At 45.9% G+C, this 16,989-nt stretch overlaps 1 protein-coding gene across 5 annotated transcripts in view; it reads left to right on the top strand.

Annotated features, from left to right (window-relative positions):
- Window positions 1-16,989, top strand: part of FUT8 (fucosyltransferase 8) — a 176,086-nt gene that overhangs the window by 23,588 nt on the left and 135,509 nt on the right. For 2 of the 5 annotated variants that reach the window (XM_075927431.1, XM_075927429.1), the window contains exon 2: window positions 8,317-8,407. The exons of 1 other annotated variant lie outside the window; for it this stretch is intronic. The gene's annotated coding sequence lies outside the window, so the exon portion shown is untranslated. Of the gene's footprint in view, window positions 1-8,313; window positions 8,408-16,989 lie in introns of all 5 variants that reach the window. 2 more of the 5 variants (XM_075927432.1, XM_075927430.1) reach the window with 1 other exon arrangement.

Here is a 16,989-nt window from a genome sequence, read left to right as displayed (position 1 = left end):
TTTGAAGCAAAGTCCTCTGTGATGATTCCAGTCATAGAAGCCAAGCGCGCCGCCCTGGCAGAATACAAGCGGTCACCAAGCCAGAGGAACCTACAAATTCTCAGGGCTACTAGGAGCAAGGCTCAACAGGTTGCCAGACACTGTGCGAACGAATATTGGCAGCAGCTCAGCAACGACATCCAGAAAGCAGCCATATCAGGGAACACAAGAGGCATGTACGACGGCATCAAGAAAGCGCTGGGCCCTACCAAGAGCAAAACAGCACCCCTCAAGTCATCTACTGGAGAAATAATCTCCGACAAGCAACAACAGTTGGGGAGATGGGTGGAACACTACTCTGACCTCTACTCCAGACGGAATACGGTGACCTCCGCAGCATTAGATGCCATTGAATGCCTGCCAATAATGGAAGAACTTGATGCAGAGCCAACAGTAGAAGAGCTCAGCAAGGCTGTTGATAAACTGGCCTCAAGAAAAGCCCCCGGCAGCGACGGGATTCCTCCAGACCTGCTGAAACAGTGCAAGTGTTCCCTACTGCACCCTCTTCACAAAGTGCTCTGTCAGTGCTGGAAAGAAGGAGCCATACCGCAGGATATGCGGGATGCTAAGATCGTCACCCTCTACAAGAATAAGGGCGAGAGAAGTGATTGCAACAACTACAGAGGCATCTCCCTTCTTAGCATCGTAGGCAAAGTATTTGCTAAGGTCATCTTGACCCGACTGCAGAAGCTGGCTGAACGTGTCTACCCGGAGTCACAGTGTGGTTTCCGCGCAGAACGGTCAACCGTAGACATGATTTTCTCCCTACGACAACTCCAGGAGAAGTGTAGAGAACAGCAGATGCCCCTGTACGTCTCCTTCATTGATCTCACCAAAGCCTTTGACCTGGTCAGCAGAGACGGACTCTTCAAAATCCTTCACAAGATCGGCTGCCCACCAAAACTGCAGAGTTTGATTGAATCCTTCCACACAGACATGAAGGGAACAGTGCAGTTTAACGGCAGTTGCTCCGAGCCTTTCAGCATCAGCAGCGGCGTCAAGCAAGGCTGCGTTCTTGCCCCCACATTGTTTGGGATCTTCTTTGCCCTGCTCCTCAAGCATGCCTTCGGCTCAGCAACGGAAGGAATCTACCTCCGCACCAGATCGGACGGCAAGCTATTCAATCTCTCTCGCCTCAAAGCCAAGACGAAGATACGCGAGACGCTGATCAGGGACATGATATTTGCAGACGACGCAGCAGTCGTCACACACACCCAGGAAGAACTACAGTCGCTGATGAGCCGTTTTTCCATGGCCTGCAAAGACTTTGGGCTGACTATCAGTTTGAAAAAAACAAACGTCCTAAGCCAGGACACTGTCACTCCACCAGCCATCACAGTAGACGACTACCAGCTTGACGTCGTCCACCAGTTCACGTACTTGGGCTCCACAATCACCGATAATCTCTCCCTTGACGCTGAGCTCGACAAGAGGATCGGGAAGGCAGCCTCTACTTTAGCCCGCCTGACAACCCGAGTGTGGACCAACCCCAGGCTGACAACCGCAACAAAGATGGCAGTGTACAACGCCTGCGTCATCAGCACCCTGCTGTACGGGAGCGAGACATGGACCACATACGCGAGACAAGAGCGGAGACTGAACGCCTTCCATCTACGAGGTCTGCGCCGCATCCTGGGTATTACCTGGCAAGACAAAGTCTCCAACCTCGAAGTTCTGACTCGAGCCGGCCTCCCCAGCATGTACACCATGCTCCGACAACGTCGCCTGCGTTGGCTTGGCCATGTACGCCGCATGGAGGATGGGAGGATCCCAAAGGACATCCTCTATGGGGAACTGGCATCTGGGAAGAGAACCACAGGGCGCCCGAACCTGCGATTTAAAGATGTCGTGAAGAGGGACATGAAAGCCATCGACATAAACACGCAGTCCTGGGAAGACCTCACAGCAGACCGCCCAAAGTGGAGGGGCACCCTGACCACACAGCTCAAGTCAGGCGAAACGAACATGATGCGTGCATCAGAAGAAAAGCGAGCCCGCAGGAAGTTACGCAACAACAACAGCCAGGGAACCACCTATAGCTGCGACTTCTGCGGCAAAGAATGCCTGTCCCGGATTGGCCTTTTCAGCCACCAACGACGCTGTCCCCGACGCTGTCCCAGACAATTCGACACGAACCAAGACGAGAACTAGGATACGTCATCCATGGTCAACTGACCGACGGAGGCCAACTATTAGGAGGAAAAAATAACTAGACAGACATTTACATTGTTTTGTTTAACTAAAACAACGTTATGTATTCTAAATTTTTTTTCTTCTCAGCAAAAATTATAATAGTTGAATAAAACAATTTGAATTTAGTTAAATATTCAAGATTTTTTAAGTCAGGTTTGTTTTTGTTACTATTGTTTTTAATTAAAATAGTTCAACATGAGAAACTCAAGATATTGGCTTCTGCAGCTAACTCAGTAGTCTTCACCTTCTGTTTCTTACTGTTTGTTCAAAATCTGGAAAAGAAAAAACAAGCTTTCCTGCTTTTCAGGTACCAAACAATTTCTCAAGTTGCAATGAATTACTCCAAAAGGAAGAAAATATTTTTTCTACTCCAGCAGAAGAAGCTACTGCTGTGTTAAGTGAGATTATCACTACAAAAGTCTTAGAATCCAAGTGCTTAAGTGACTTCCATTAGTTCATTGGTGTGACTTTCTTTAAAACAACATCAGCAAACAAATATTTCTTGAGTGGTTCACCCTTAGCTCTGAAGTTTATTATAGTTGGCATGGAGGAATGATTGCTAGATGCCCGTGCCATAGCCAACTCCTCTTCTTCAGCAGTGAAAGTTTGATCCTGGCAGCTAATATTGAGAATACTAGCCAATTAGCCCGTCATTATGGGATTTTCACGTCTCTCCTCCACGTTGGTTTTCTCTCCTGAGCCTCCCGTCTCTCGCTCCGTCTCTTTTTTTTTCTCTCTCTCTCTCTCCTCCTCCTCCTATCTCCCCCTCCCTCTCTCTCTCAGCTTTCCTTCGCCTCCTGCCTCTCTCTCCGTCTCTCTCTTTCTCTTCTCCTCCTCCTCCTCTTGCCTCTCACTCAGGGGACGGCGGAGTCCACATGGTCACTTGCACCACTTGCTCCCATGCGGTGGACTGGCTGAGCATTGCAGAAGTCAGCCGAGCGCCACGGTGGGAGGCGAAGGGGGGCAGTGACATTCACGGCCATGGGGCGGGGCCTGGAGCCGCTGTCACGCTGCACGTCACTGCTCCGCCCCCCTTCGCCTCCCGCCGTGGCACTCGGCTGACTTCTGCAATGCTTAGCCGGGCCAACACGGGGAAGTCCAAACGGCTGCTTGCTGCCCCGTGGCGGCCCAGCTGAGCGTTGCAGAAGTCAGCCGAGCGCCACGGCAGGAGGTGAAGGGAGGCGAGGTGGTGACATACATGGCCAGGCTCCACCCCCTGGGCATGTACGTCACCGCCCCGCTCCCTTTCCCCTTCTGCCGTGGCGCTCGGCTGACTTCTGCGCTGCTTAGCCGGGCCACCGCGGGGGAGCAAGCGGCGCAAGCAGCCATTTGAGCCCCACACTCCCCATGCAGTATGGGACGACCAGAGGGAACAGCCAGCATTTCAGGCAACAGCGCCCCCCAGAGGGAACAGCCAGCATTTCGGCGTTAGACTCTCAGACACTGGGCTACTATATATATGATTTGCAAGAAAAAGGGCCGGATACAGTGTTTGTCCCATTTGTTTTTTTTAATGCTTGTAATTTAACTCTCATTGCATATTTCTTTTTTTTAGATCTCACTCAGTTCCTTCTAAATTTCAACTGAATCAGCAATAAAACAGCTATTTTCCTGCATTTTGTTTAAGGCTACAGAAATAGGCTTCAGGGTACTCAGTATGTGTTAAATATTTCTCTTAAGCCCAATGTTCAGAACTTAGGCTCTGACTGCCATCTGTTTTGTCACAATTTTGTTTACAAACTCAATTTTGTTCTCATCTTGCATACATTTGCAGTATTGTCTGTGACTATGCTGCATGCTAGACATTTGATTTTTTTCCCCACAATTCGTTATAACTTTTACTGCTACTTCTTGTAAGTATTTTCCTGTATGCGTATTTTTTGATGTATCAGTTGTTTCTGTATAGAAGACAGTCCCTTCTTTTGTCACGCAAGCATGTACAACAGGATCCTTGTGGACATTGCCCCACCCATCAAGATTCAAGTTAACAATTTTGCCCTCTAGACTTAGCACATTGCTTGGTTGCTGGATAAAGTGTATGGAAGAGAAATTTGCTTGTGATAGCTGCTGTGTTGAGTGGACTGTATCCTGGTCTTAATGACTGAACCATGTTAATGAAGAGTGGGTTCTCAATCATGCACAAAAGAGAGTTTGTTGAATAAACAAACGGGGCAATTTTTTTCATCAATTACCTCTGTTTGGCTAAGTGGAAATGGTTTTTGGTTTAGTCATTGACTAAAGGAATGTACCTAGTTCTAGCACATATTCAAGATATTTTGGATAACCTGTTCTGAATCTTCTCCGCTCATCAAGGATCCACTGAGTCATGATTTCAGCATTTGATGGACCTATTATCCAAGAATTTATCTAGTTTCTTGAACCCTGTTGTAGCTTTGGCCTTCACAATGTCCCCTTGCAAAGAGTTCTATAGGTTGTGTGTGTGATATGAAGAAGTACAGGTTGTATCTCCCTTAACTGGGCCTCTCTGGTTTGGCAACCGGATCATGGATGTTCTTGGACCACAGAGTCTAGGTATAGGGAGGTCTGGCCATGGGGCAGAAATGTGATGGGGAGGCCAGCGACTCAGCTGGGAGCCCCATGTTGGTGGGGGCAGATGGCACAGCAGGGAGTTCTGGCCCCAGCGGGGGCCTAATGGCGGCCGCAGAGACCTGACTGTGGCTGTGGGGACCTGGCTGCGGCTCCCCTGGTCCAGCAAATGCCCTCATTTGGGACAGGTCAGGACCCGAAGGTGCCAGATCAGGGAGGTCCAACCTGTACTTCCTTGAGCTTGTTTTAAACCTGCTGCCTATTAATTTCATTAGGTGACCTCTAGTTCTTGTGTTATATGAGAGAGTATATAACATGTCTTTATTCATTTTCTCCACACCAATCAAGGTTTTATAGACCTTTATCATATTACCCTTTAGTCACCTCTTCCAAACTAAAAAAATCCAAGTCTTTAAATCTCTCTACATATGGAAGCTGTTTTATATTACAACTCATTTTTTGTTGTTGCTGTTTTCTGTACCTCTTTCTATTCTGATGTACCTTTTTTGATATAGGGGACCAGATTGCAGGCAGTATTCAAGATGTGAGTGTACCAGGTATTATATAGAAGCATTGTCATATTATTTATTCCTTACTAATGGTTTCTAGTATTCTGTTAGCTTTTTTTCACTGTTGCTTCATGTTGAATGGATGTTTTCAGATTGGTGACTCAGTTAGCTGACCTGGAAAGTGGGGCCCTGAAACAAGGGCAGAAAGCATCTGCGATTGAGTGCTGCTGGGTTCAGTATTTTTTGTTACATCATCTGGCAACCCTACTGACCCAGAGGAGGAAGTGCCCTCTAAGACACCTTGGTGAGCCAGTCCAGCCACGCCCACAGGAAGTCAGAGGGTGGGACTAGTGGTATAAGAGCAGAGAGCTCAGTCAGAGCCAAGCAGCCGTCCAGGCCAGACGCTCACCTCCCGCTCCCACCTCTAAGGGCTCGGCTGCGCCAATCCCAGTCAGAAGACTGGGTTGGGCCACCCGTGCCCCTGCCGACTCCTGAGCCCTGGCCTGGGCTGCCAAGGCCTGGGCTGCCAAGGCCCTGGCTACTGCTGCCCGAGGACATGCTAAGCCTGCCAGGACCCTTGCTGGGCCCCTATGCCTGTGCTGGCCCACCTGGACACCTGCTGGAGCCCAAACGCATGGAGCCCTTCCAGCGCCTCCATTCCCTGCCGACCCACCAGAGCAGCACCAGAGCCGGGTAAGCCCCCGGGGAACTTCGGAAGTGGCCCAGGGACAGCTGACTCTGGGATGACTGAGGAGATGGAGGTCGGGTGGGCAGTGTGTCGTGGCCTGGAACCCAGCTGGCCCCTTGACCGAGTTGGCGTGTAATGGCCCGGATCCCCACCAACTTGGTGGCTGTGGCCATGGGGCGGCCACTATTAGGGCCCTGGGCAGCGACAAGGTGGAGTAGGGAGGGCCCGTGTCCCCCCCACTGCCACCCTTGCCCTTGGGTGGCAGGTTCTCTTGGTGGGGGCAAAACCCCTGCGCTTGTTGGCTCTCCAGAAGTGAGGAGATACTACCCCTGCCCGGCCGGGACTTGGCCGGACTGCATTCTACTACACCACCGGTGGTAGCTATTTGTCGCCCTGACCCAGGGCTGCTCCTTAGACTTTGCACTCTTGGTGTGTGTGTGTGTGTGTGTGTGTGTGTGTGTGTGTGTGTGTGACTTTGCACTATTGGTGTGTGTGTGTGTGTGTGTGTGTGTGTGTGTGTGTGTGTGTGTGTGTGAACCCCTTATCTGTTTGCCCAGCCCTCACCCAGGGCTAGGCCCTACAAATGGTCTCTTGGTCGAGGTGTGCCGCACGAACTAGTGGGCACCCGAGGGAGTCAGTGGGGCCGCTCACTGATGGTGGACACTGTACATGGACCGTGGACAGTAGATAAATGAAATAATCTTTAGGCCAGAGTCAGAGCAAACATATTGACTCTGTAGTTGCATAGACTTTTAAAATTATTTATTCAGAGTGGAACAGTGTCAACAGGAGAAGTTGTGAGGGAGTCCCACATCAGAATATCCCATAGTGGGTGGGGAATTCACCTGAGAGGTAGCAGATTCCTATACAAATCCCTTCTTCCTCTCAGATGCAGTAGGAGCTTAAATACGAGGTCTCAAAGAGTTTCCCTAACCACTGGGCTAGACGTTGTGAAGAAGATACTCACCTTTCTTCCTGGCTTTTTAGAATTTACATATAGAGGGGCTGATCCAGAAATCAAGGTCTGAGCATGTTTACTGGATTGGGCCCCACAAAAAATTTAGGCAGAGGAATGCCTGTTTCTCCTTGATTGGTCAATCATTTTGATGTTTAGACGTCTGAATGTTAGTAGGGGGCTACAGTGCACATGCCCAGAGCCAAAAACTAATGTGCCCAGGGAACTTTTACTACAAAAATATTGAAATCCAGCAAGTTTAGGCTCCTATAGTATTTAGTGGCAGCTGAGCAGGGGATTTGTGTATCCCGGTGGCCTGGTGATTTAGATGTCTAAAGTAGCAGTTAAGCACCCAAGGCCTTTTGTGAATCCAGCTCAAAGTGCATAAAGAGAATTGTACTGTAATTTTATTACCATTCTAAGGAGGGAAACTTGATGACGATATTATTTCATAATGTTTCTCTAAACATAAGTGTTAAATTCATTTTTGTAATGGTTCATATTGTATGTCTGGTACTTGTAATGAGCTGTAAAATTGCTCTGTTTTCCTAAATAACTGTTTTTAAAAGAAACTAAAAACTGCCAGTATTTTGATGTATGCTTATATTCAGCTTTCTCTGACTTTATTGTTCAGTGTGTTCTGCAAGAATGCCTTTTTATACATTATTCAGTATATTGGAAAAGCACTTCATAGTACACTTGAGTGTCTTTACAGTCATGCTTTTTTGATTCTCATCTTCAGTCATGTCAGGGCAAAAATGTTGTCTCTGCAATTCCACAGCCTAGAATGAATCTTTTCCTGGGCAACTCCTTTGCTAATTTCCAGGTTTACTAATTTTAATACCATGAAAGAAGGGATTTATATTGAAAGTGCTGTACATCTTTAAATAGAAGTGGAAGCTGTATGGTTAAAATTTCTGATGAAACTCTGTCTGACTTACAGTAAATTGATAAGTAACCATTGCACACTGGCAGAATTGTGTTGACAGATTATTGATAAAACAAATATTTGAACAGATATATACATGTCTGTATTACTTGACTGTTCACACACTAAAAATCTCATCTGTACAGCTCATCCTGAAAATTAGATAAGTTTGTTAATTTTGCATCTGTTTTAAGGACTGAAACTCACTGAGGTTATATAAACTGACTAATAAACCACCTTCAATCTTTACAGATGCTACTTTCATCTACAGTGCCAATTAAAATTATTTTATGCCATGAATATGTACAGTATTAGACTTGGGTGGACTAACTTTTTGGTCTGAGAGCTACATTGGGGTTCTGAAATTTTATGGAAGGTCACTTACAGGTGCTTGCTGTATTTCAGAATAAAACACTGAATTAAAATTATTACTAACTTTTTGTTTTTTTTTAAGCAGTTAATTTCACTGACTGCTAGATGAGAGGAAACAGTAATTTCCCTAGAAGCTCATCATGCAACTGTTTCTACTTCTTACTGTCATGAAGAATGTAAGTTGCTTTTCAGATTTATTGATTAGTGTTAATCTCTGACAGGTGGAAATTAAAATGGAATGAGTTTTAGTTCAAGTGATTTCATATATCATCCATATATATAAAGTTGGTAAGTGAATGCCCAGTACAGTCAAGACAGAGAGATTTTAATCAGGAGTACTTGTTAGGGCAGCATTTGCACTCTGAATGCCATTGTGCTCCATATTGAGGGCAAAAAGGGTCAGGCCACCACAACTAACCTTAGTTGCTTCTCGCCACCCATGGCTATGAATCAGAGCTCTCCTCTTTTAGCATGCTTGCCTTCTCTAATCCTTATAAATACATTTTAAATAGTCAATTATTTAGTTAGCTGTAGTTAAAGTTCAGTTTAGTATTTCTTATGTAATGTTTTTCACTGTTGGGATCTATGATGGGGCATATCAACCCTGCACTGGTGCAGCAACAGTTAACCCTGTTCACTTGCTGAGGAGGCCTTGCCGCCTCTGCTCTGCTGGGCATGGTCCAGCTGGGGGCCTGCAGAACAGCTTAATCTGGGCTTACTGCCAGCTAGAGTTGAGGGTCATCTACAATATCTGTGAATTCCCCCCCAAAGAAATAAAAAGTTTGTCTATTCAAATAGTGATAGACATTACCACTACCATGTTTTATTTAAGCAGACAAGGAGGGGAGAGGTCTTTGGAGGCAAACCATGACAATTTGGTACCCAACCCTATTGCCCCCAGTTCCTTACAATGTTGAATCCTGGTTCTAATGGGCCCCCTTGGGTTTTACTCTATTTGGCACTGATGCGAGTGCTGTTGGATTACTATGGTGTCCACTTTTCAAGAAGGATATCAATAATTTGGAGATGTTTACAGGGAAGAGCCATGAGAATGTCTAGATGATTGGAAAACATGCTTTATAATGATGTATTCTAGGAGCTCAGTCAATTCATTTCAACAAGGAGAAGGTTGAGGAGGGAAAATCTGTAAATAAGTGCATAAGTACCAAAATGTGATAATGGAGACTACAGTCTAGTAGAAAGAGAGACAATAAGATCCAGTGGCTGGAAATTGAATTTAAGCTAAATTAGGTCTGCAAATAGGTGGTCATTTTTTTAACAGAGAGGGTAATTAACCATTGGAATAGTTTAGAAGGGCTGTGGTGGGTTCACGATCACTTGTAACTTTTAAACCAAGATTGGGTGTTTTTCTAAAAGAGATGCTCTACTTTAAATGGTAATTCATTCAGGAAAATTGGTCTCTGTTATGCAAGTGGTCAAATTAAATTGTCAGAATGGTCTCTTCTGGCTTTTTAACGTATACTCTCTCAAACTATATTTGGCAAAAAGAACAAGAAAGGACACTCAATACATTTGTACTGAGGAACTGTTACTTGTACAGAATTTTCTGTCACCCCCACACTCTAGGGCACACATTTTTATCCAATTCCTGAGCTCAAGGTTGTAATCCTATTAATTTAAATATTCATCTCTACCCAATTCCTAGGGCTCAGGGTGAAACTTCCTGCAGGTTTTCAGGATATTTTACCAATGAAAGAGCCTTACACAGTAATATCCTTACTCTCTATTTATTAACAATTACCAAACAAGCCGAATACACATGCATAGTATATAGTGCCATGCTCACCATTCTGGATTCGGGCAGGTGAACTATCCCTGTTGACCAGGCAAGGTCAGTCTTGTCTCGATTCTGGTTGCTGCCATCAGGTCATGCAGAGGATTCTTGGCAGCTCTGATCTTAGGCTGTGTTTTGGAGGGGAGTTCTTTTTCCAGGTCTGTCTGTCTTTCTGTTCCTTCTTTTTCTTTCTTGCTTTCTTGCTGGTCTCCTTGGATCCCACTATATATAGTGAAACTTTTTTTTTATTGATATTAAAAATCTTTATTTAACTACTTGAATAATTTACAACTGATCAGAATGAAAAAGTATTGATTTGTACACAACAGATGTATATGCAAACCGAAGTTATCAAAGTACTAAGATGAACCACGTCATAAAAACTACATCTTGAGTTCACATCACTGGGCATCAAACACAACCAATCTTTTTGTTCTTTTTTTGTACATTATTCTGTACCCACATTCTTGATACCTTATAGGCTCTCTTGCTTTTATTTCATTTTTTGTGTCCTGCTGAGATATACCACAACCAATTATTTTACTAAAACTTTACTAACCAATTGTAACACACTTAAGTTACAGAATTACCTAACCAATCATAACCCTGCTACCTTAGTTGATTTAAACCTAGCAAAATCAATTATATTGCCCATAGAAACAATTAAAAACAAGACAGAGATCATACAGAAGGAATTTGCCAGAGGAAATACTGTCAAACTAAGTTTTCTTTAATTATCTTGAGATCTGTTTCTTTATCTGGTAATAGTGGGTGCCATTAGGATGGAATCTCTTTCTAAACAGCCTGTTATGACACTATTGTATTGCAGTTTAGATGGAATGTGAGTATGTGACTCCCTGCTTTACAGCTAACAACTGCTGTTCTTTCAATCTGGCTGCAGATAAACACCCTATGCCAGGGGTGGCCAACTTGAGCCTGAGAAGGAGCCACAGTTTACCAATGTACATTGCCAAAGAGCTACAGTAATTTGTGAACAGTCCCTGTCAGGTGTGTCCTCTCCCATCTACAGCATCTTTTGCCCACCAGCAGCCCCACCAATCAGCGCCTCCTCTTCCTTCCCTGCACCTCCTGCCCACTGCAATCAGCTGTTTCATGGTACTCAGTAGGCTCTGTGGGGGAGGGAAGGAGCAAGGAAATGAGCACAGGAAATTTGGCACCTGTAGCTGCCGCCCCGGAGTCAGTGCCTGAGCAAGGAGCCGCATATTAACTTCAGAAGAGCCACAGGTTGGACACCCCCGTCCTATGCTTTAGGATAGTGATCACCAACCTTTTTCAGCCCAAGATCACTTTTTAAATTTACGTGCAACCCAAGATACGCCCTAAGATAATGTTGTAGATAAACATTCTGTTTTTTAATTTATGCTATGTAAATCTTAAATGAAGTATTTATACATTTTGTCCTCTCTTCACAGTCTGCCACGTGGCCCAGCTGGCCATGGTGTTCATACTACCGAGGCTGATGCAGCAGGGACAGTCTCACTGCACCATGCTCCAGCTGGGCTGGAGCAAAGAGGGGCAATAGAAACTTGACTCCAGACCATCTAGTTTGATAGGTTTCAAAATTAACCATCTCTCCTGCAATCAGAGAAGCATTGCCCTGAATGATTAATTGATTTTTCTCCACTAAGCTGATAATTAAATTGATGGAAAAAGAACGCCGCAGTCATAACTGCCAGTTTCAGGGCCTGATCCAAAGCAAGGTCACCGTAGTCTCCAGTGAACTGGATCACAGTCGTAGTACAAATACAGATACACAACTAACGGGGCATTGCTCTTTTTTTCAAAGACATTTTCTGTGCACATACAATGGGGCTCATGGCTTTGGACATTTTCCTGTTTTACTGAGTTACCATCTGCTAATCCTGAAGTTTTTGTTAATTCATTATTCCCCCCCTCATTAACTAACTAAATGGTTGATGGAAGGGAGAAAAGCTGCGTGGCTGCCCCTCTTTGTTTCAGCCCATGTAGAGAGTGGTGCAGCCTCAGTGGGTTGACTGCCACGGCCAGTTGGTTGTGCGACTGCCCCTCTTTGCCCCAGCCAAGCTGGAGTGTGGTGCAGCCTCGGTGGGTGAACATTATGGCCAGGTGGCTGCCCCTCTTTGCTCCAGCTAGGCTGTACCGTGCTCCAACTGGGCTGTAGAAAAGAGGGGCATCCACCCAACCAGCTGGCCTTGGAGCTCAGCCTGTGGAGGCTGCGCCGCGCTTTAGCTGGGCTGGACCAAAGAGGGGCCAGCCCTATGGCCAGCTGGCCATGGTGTTCAGCCTGCTGAGGCTGCGCTGCGCTCCAGCTGAATTAATTGGTCATGGACTCTGTCCATCACAGGTCCAGACAGCCTCAGTACAAGGTCACTCCTCAGGAATAGGAGCACAAGTGATTGTATCTCTTTGGCAGGAAACTCTATTTTTCTGCCACTCTCCAGTTCCGAATATCAAATTACACCGCTCTCCAGGCTAACTATGACCATGACAACTACACTAGACTACAGGAGCTGTTCCATGACCTCCCCAAGCAAAAAAGGCCCCAGCTCCAATTCATAATGAAGGAAAATAACACAAACAGCCCTTCAGGTATCTAGGGACATGGCCAACACAGCAGCCAGGGCTACAGCAACTGCTATAGTCACGTGCAGGGCTTCGGGAGTCACCGAGAGAATTACAGACTAAGGTAGAAGAACTCCCCTTTAACAGGAACCAACTCTTTGAGGCCAAGATGGACGAAGTCCTACATTCAGCGAAGGACTCCCACACCACGCTGAGAACCTTAGGCATGTGCGCTCTACCTAATAGAAAACGCAGGTATATTTCATACCAGAGACAGTAGCAGAGGCCATATAACAGCCGCCCCAAACAGTGCTCCAACAGAAGGAGGGCACAACACAATCAGTCATCTGACACCAATGTATTATGGCCAAATAGCAAATTTGAAGATTTGGTTCAGGGTCTGAGCAACCATCTCACCAATCCAGTGCATAACAGTTCTGTTTTGCATCACCGTTTGAGGCTCTTTTGTCACCAGTAGGCTCTCATCACTACGGACAAATGGGTCCTTGAGATCATCAGTATTGGCTACACAATTCCCTTCATTTCTGTATCCCCTAATTATCCCCTTCCCCTTTCAGGGACCCCTCTCACCAGCCCCTTCTACAAGTGGAGGTACAAAAACTACTCAGCTTATGGACAGTAGAGCTGGTCCTCCAGTGTTTCAAGGAAGAGGGGTTTATTTCGACTGCTTCCTAACAACCAAGAAAACAGATGGCTGGAGGCCCATTTTAGATTTCAGGAAGCTCAACAACTTTTTACACAACAAGTAATTCAGAATTTTGACTCTTGCAACTATTATACCTGCACTAGACGAGGGAGACTGGTTCTCAGCCCTTGACCTTCAGGATACATATTTTCATATAATGATATACCCTGCACATAGGAGGTTTCTCAGATTTGCGGTGGGCGAAGACCACTATCAATATCGAGTCCTCCCCTTCAGACATTGCACGGCTTGTGGGTATTTTACAAAACTCTGGCTATGGTCATGGTGTTCCTCAGGAGGCAGGGCATCATTATATTCCCCTACCTTGACAACTGCTTGCTCAAAGGCTCTTCATGTCAGCAAACACTAATCATGACAAGTACCACCAAGAACTGCTTCTCTCACCTGGATCTACTTATCAATATGCAGAAATCTACTTTAGAGTCAACTCAGAAGATAGTTTATTGGGGCATTCATGGACACCATGTTGGACAGAGCCTATCTTCTAATACAGCAGTTTCTGACGCTATGTGACCTTATCAAGGAAGTCATACATACTTCCTTCATGACCATATGCATGTGTCTCCAGATTCTGGGACACGTGGTGGCTACTCCCTTTGTTGTCTCTGTCGCCATACTACATATGCGTTGCCTACAGACTTGGTTCACAACCATTTACATTCCCAAACAACACAGCCTTGCAAGATGTTTTACACTTCCACGACTAGTCCTCCGATCTCTTGAATGGTGGACCTTCCCATACAATCTCCTCGAGGGCGTACCTTTTCATTGCTCCAATGCATTGCTACTGGATTGGGGCACCCATTGCAACATGCAGACAGTCCAGGACAGATGGTCTGAATCTGAGATGCGGCTTCACGTCAATATCTTGGAACTCAGGGCCATCTGCAAAATGTGTACACACTTCCTTCCTTTCGTCCAGGGCAAAACTATACATGTCCTCATGGACAACACACCCTCTATGTTTTACATCAGCTGGCAGGGTAGCTTTACTATGTGCAGATTCTGGAACTGGTGCCCAAAGCATGACACAATTCCAACTGCAACGTACATATCAGGTCAACAGAACATCACGATGAACACATTCAACAGGCACTTCTTGGAACAGCACGAGTGGGAACTCAGTCTCAACTTCATCCTCCCAATCTTGCGATAGTTGGGGTTCCTGATCATAGACTTAGCTGTGACACCAGCCAACTGCAAATGCGACTGTGTCTGCTCTTGAGCAGATCAGGGCAAGAGATCAAAGGGAGATGCCTTTACCATATCCTGGACCTCTCCCCTGCTTGTCTGCTTTTGTCAAATCCTGGCTTCAGCAAATGCAAGTTGTTATGGGATATTTAACATAAGTGATTGAGATTACGGAGTATGCCAGTTTAGGCTATATCACCATTGCAATCCTTGTGCTGAATTTTATTAGTGCTTAATAAAAGAGGGTGTGATGGAGCATCTGAAGGGGGGTAGTGGGGCTTGGGAATCACCGAGCCCCTCCATATCCCCAGGCATGTCCCCAGCTTTGGCTGCTGGCCATGACTCTATTCCCAGCCTGGGGGCAAGACTGGGAGTGGAGCTGTACCTTTCCCTTAGTCTGGCTGCTTGCCCCCACCATAAGCTGATTGCAGCTCTGCTACTCCCCCAGCTCCCTGTTTCTGGCCCAAGGCCCAACCCCAGCTGCGGCCACAGCTTTAGCCCTCTTTATCCCTGTCACATCCTGTCCCCCAGCTGCAGCCCCTCTTATAGCCCCAACTCTGAGGGGGGAGGGTATGACCTTTTAAAGTTTGGGCACTGCTGGCCTAATGCATTACATACATATATACTATGTATTATCCACACCATATTAGTAATATGATACATAATTATATGCTGTTACCAGATTTGCCCAATACTCTGGGGTATGCTCATTTATCAGGGTTACCTTTATGGGACTGGGGGAAGGTTAACAATTCTGTCAGTGTGCTGTTGGTGCTTACTTGTGCTCTCATATGGAGCTGAATTCTCCCTGCTGCCAATTCCCCCTCCCACTGGAGCTCTCCTGCAGGAACTAGGTTCCTCAGGATGGGGTTCTTACCACCTTGGCAACACACACAGACACTCACACCCACTAATCAGAGCACTTCTGAGAGGACTGGGTACTCAGCACTCACAAGCTGACCCCCTCATATGTCCCTGGACTCAGCTGGCTGGGTTTCACAGCAATGCCACACTGCACCCTCATGTGCCTTTGGACTCCGTGGGCTGGATTAAACAGCACTTTAAGCTGCCATCCTCATAAGTCCCCAGGTTCAGCACCCCCTATCCCCACTTTCACACCACAATCATTCACTGGTAAACCACACAATGAGCAAACCCCACAGGATTTTGGGCACTACAGGGGTCTTTTGCTTGGGTACAAGAAGCGTTGTTGCAGAGTGAATGGGGAAGCCAAAACAACACCCCTTCAGAAAGAGTGAGCAAAAGAGAAAGAAAGAGAGAGAAGCAACCAGCTTAACAATGAACGTTATTTATTTCTGAGTAGTGAATAGATATCAAAAAGTTACAATATTAAATCTAACAATTACAATATTAAATCTAAATTGAAACTGATTACAAATGTTAGGTAACCATATAACAGTTTACATAGGGCAGGGTCAGGAGGCTATGCTTAGAGAGATAGTTGATGAGAGAAAGAGAGAGAGAGACCTCACCACTCCACGGAGCTTTCACTGATCGGGGTTCCCAGGTGATGATGGTAGCCGGGGGGTCCAGAGGGCAGGAGACAAGCAGAACAGAGCCCCCAGCACGATCAGACAGGAGATGAGGAAGTCTCAATGGAACTGATGCAGTTTAAGTCAGGTATCAGAACAGTTTTTCTTGGGGCAAAGATAGGCGTTTTTATAGGGATAGTTCAAAGAGAAAGAGGAGAGACAATAGAGACTGATCACCCCTGGTTATGGGTTCCTTGAACGAGCTCACAATGCAACTAGGCAGTTTCGGTATTTTAGATGTCAATAGGATCGCTACTAGAATTGGTCTGATAATGACTAATTTGGGTGTGAGCAGGCCTAGGTTCATTAGCATCTGGAGCAGGGATTTCCCATCAGGCAGTGCTTCTCTGCTTTCAGTGTCCTATAGTTCACTGCGGTTCTTGCCTTGGAAGAGCTGCTCTCCATTCTGTATGCTAATGAGATGTCCCTCTGTTCCATCTTTAATGCAAATGAGGCTGGGGTGTTTCCTTAATTGTATCACCTTTGTCTGAAGCAGTGTAGGTGTGTCTTCCCCAGCCTTTTCATTGCTTTGTCTGATTCCAGCAAAGGCTAAGAGGGGGAGGGGAGGATGGTTTTCCATGAATGTCACTCCCTGGCTCCCAAAAGCACAGGGCTGGTAGGTAACAATGCTAGCCAACATACTCTGCAATCTCTTCACTATTCATCCCCTTTTTTCAGATCCTATGAGTACGTTGAACAGTACCAGATTCCAGTATAGGTCCTTGGAGGACACTGCTATTTACCTCTTACATTGTAAAACCAGACTACTTGTACTTGCCCTTGATTCCCATTTTTACCCAATTACTGACCGATGAGAGTACCTTCTGTCTTATCCCAGGAGTGCTTAGTTTGCTCAGGGCCTTTGATGTAGTCCAAATCTTTTATGAAAGTCCCAAGTACATTATACCAACTAGATCACACCTGTCCACT

The sequence above is a fragment of the Pelodiscus sinensis genome, chromosome 4 (genome assembly GCF_049634645.1).
Source record: "Pelodiscus sinensis isolate JC-2024 chromosome 4, ASM4963464v1, whole genome shotgun sequence".
NCBI lineage: Eukaryota > Metazoa > Chordata > Testudines > Trionychidae > Pelodiscus > Pelodiscus sinensis.
The sequence above is the reverse complement of the archived record's forward strand: the minus strand, read 5'-3'. Positions and strand labels throughout refer to the sequence as shown.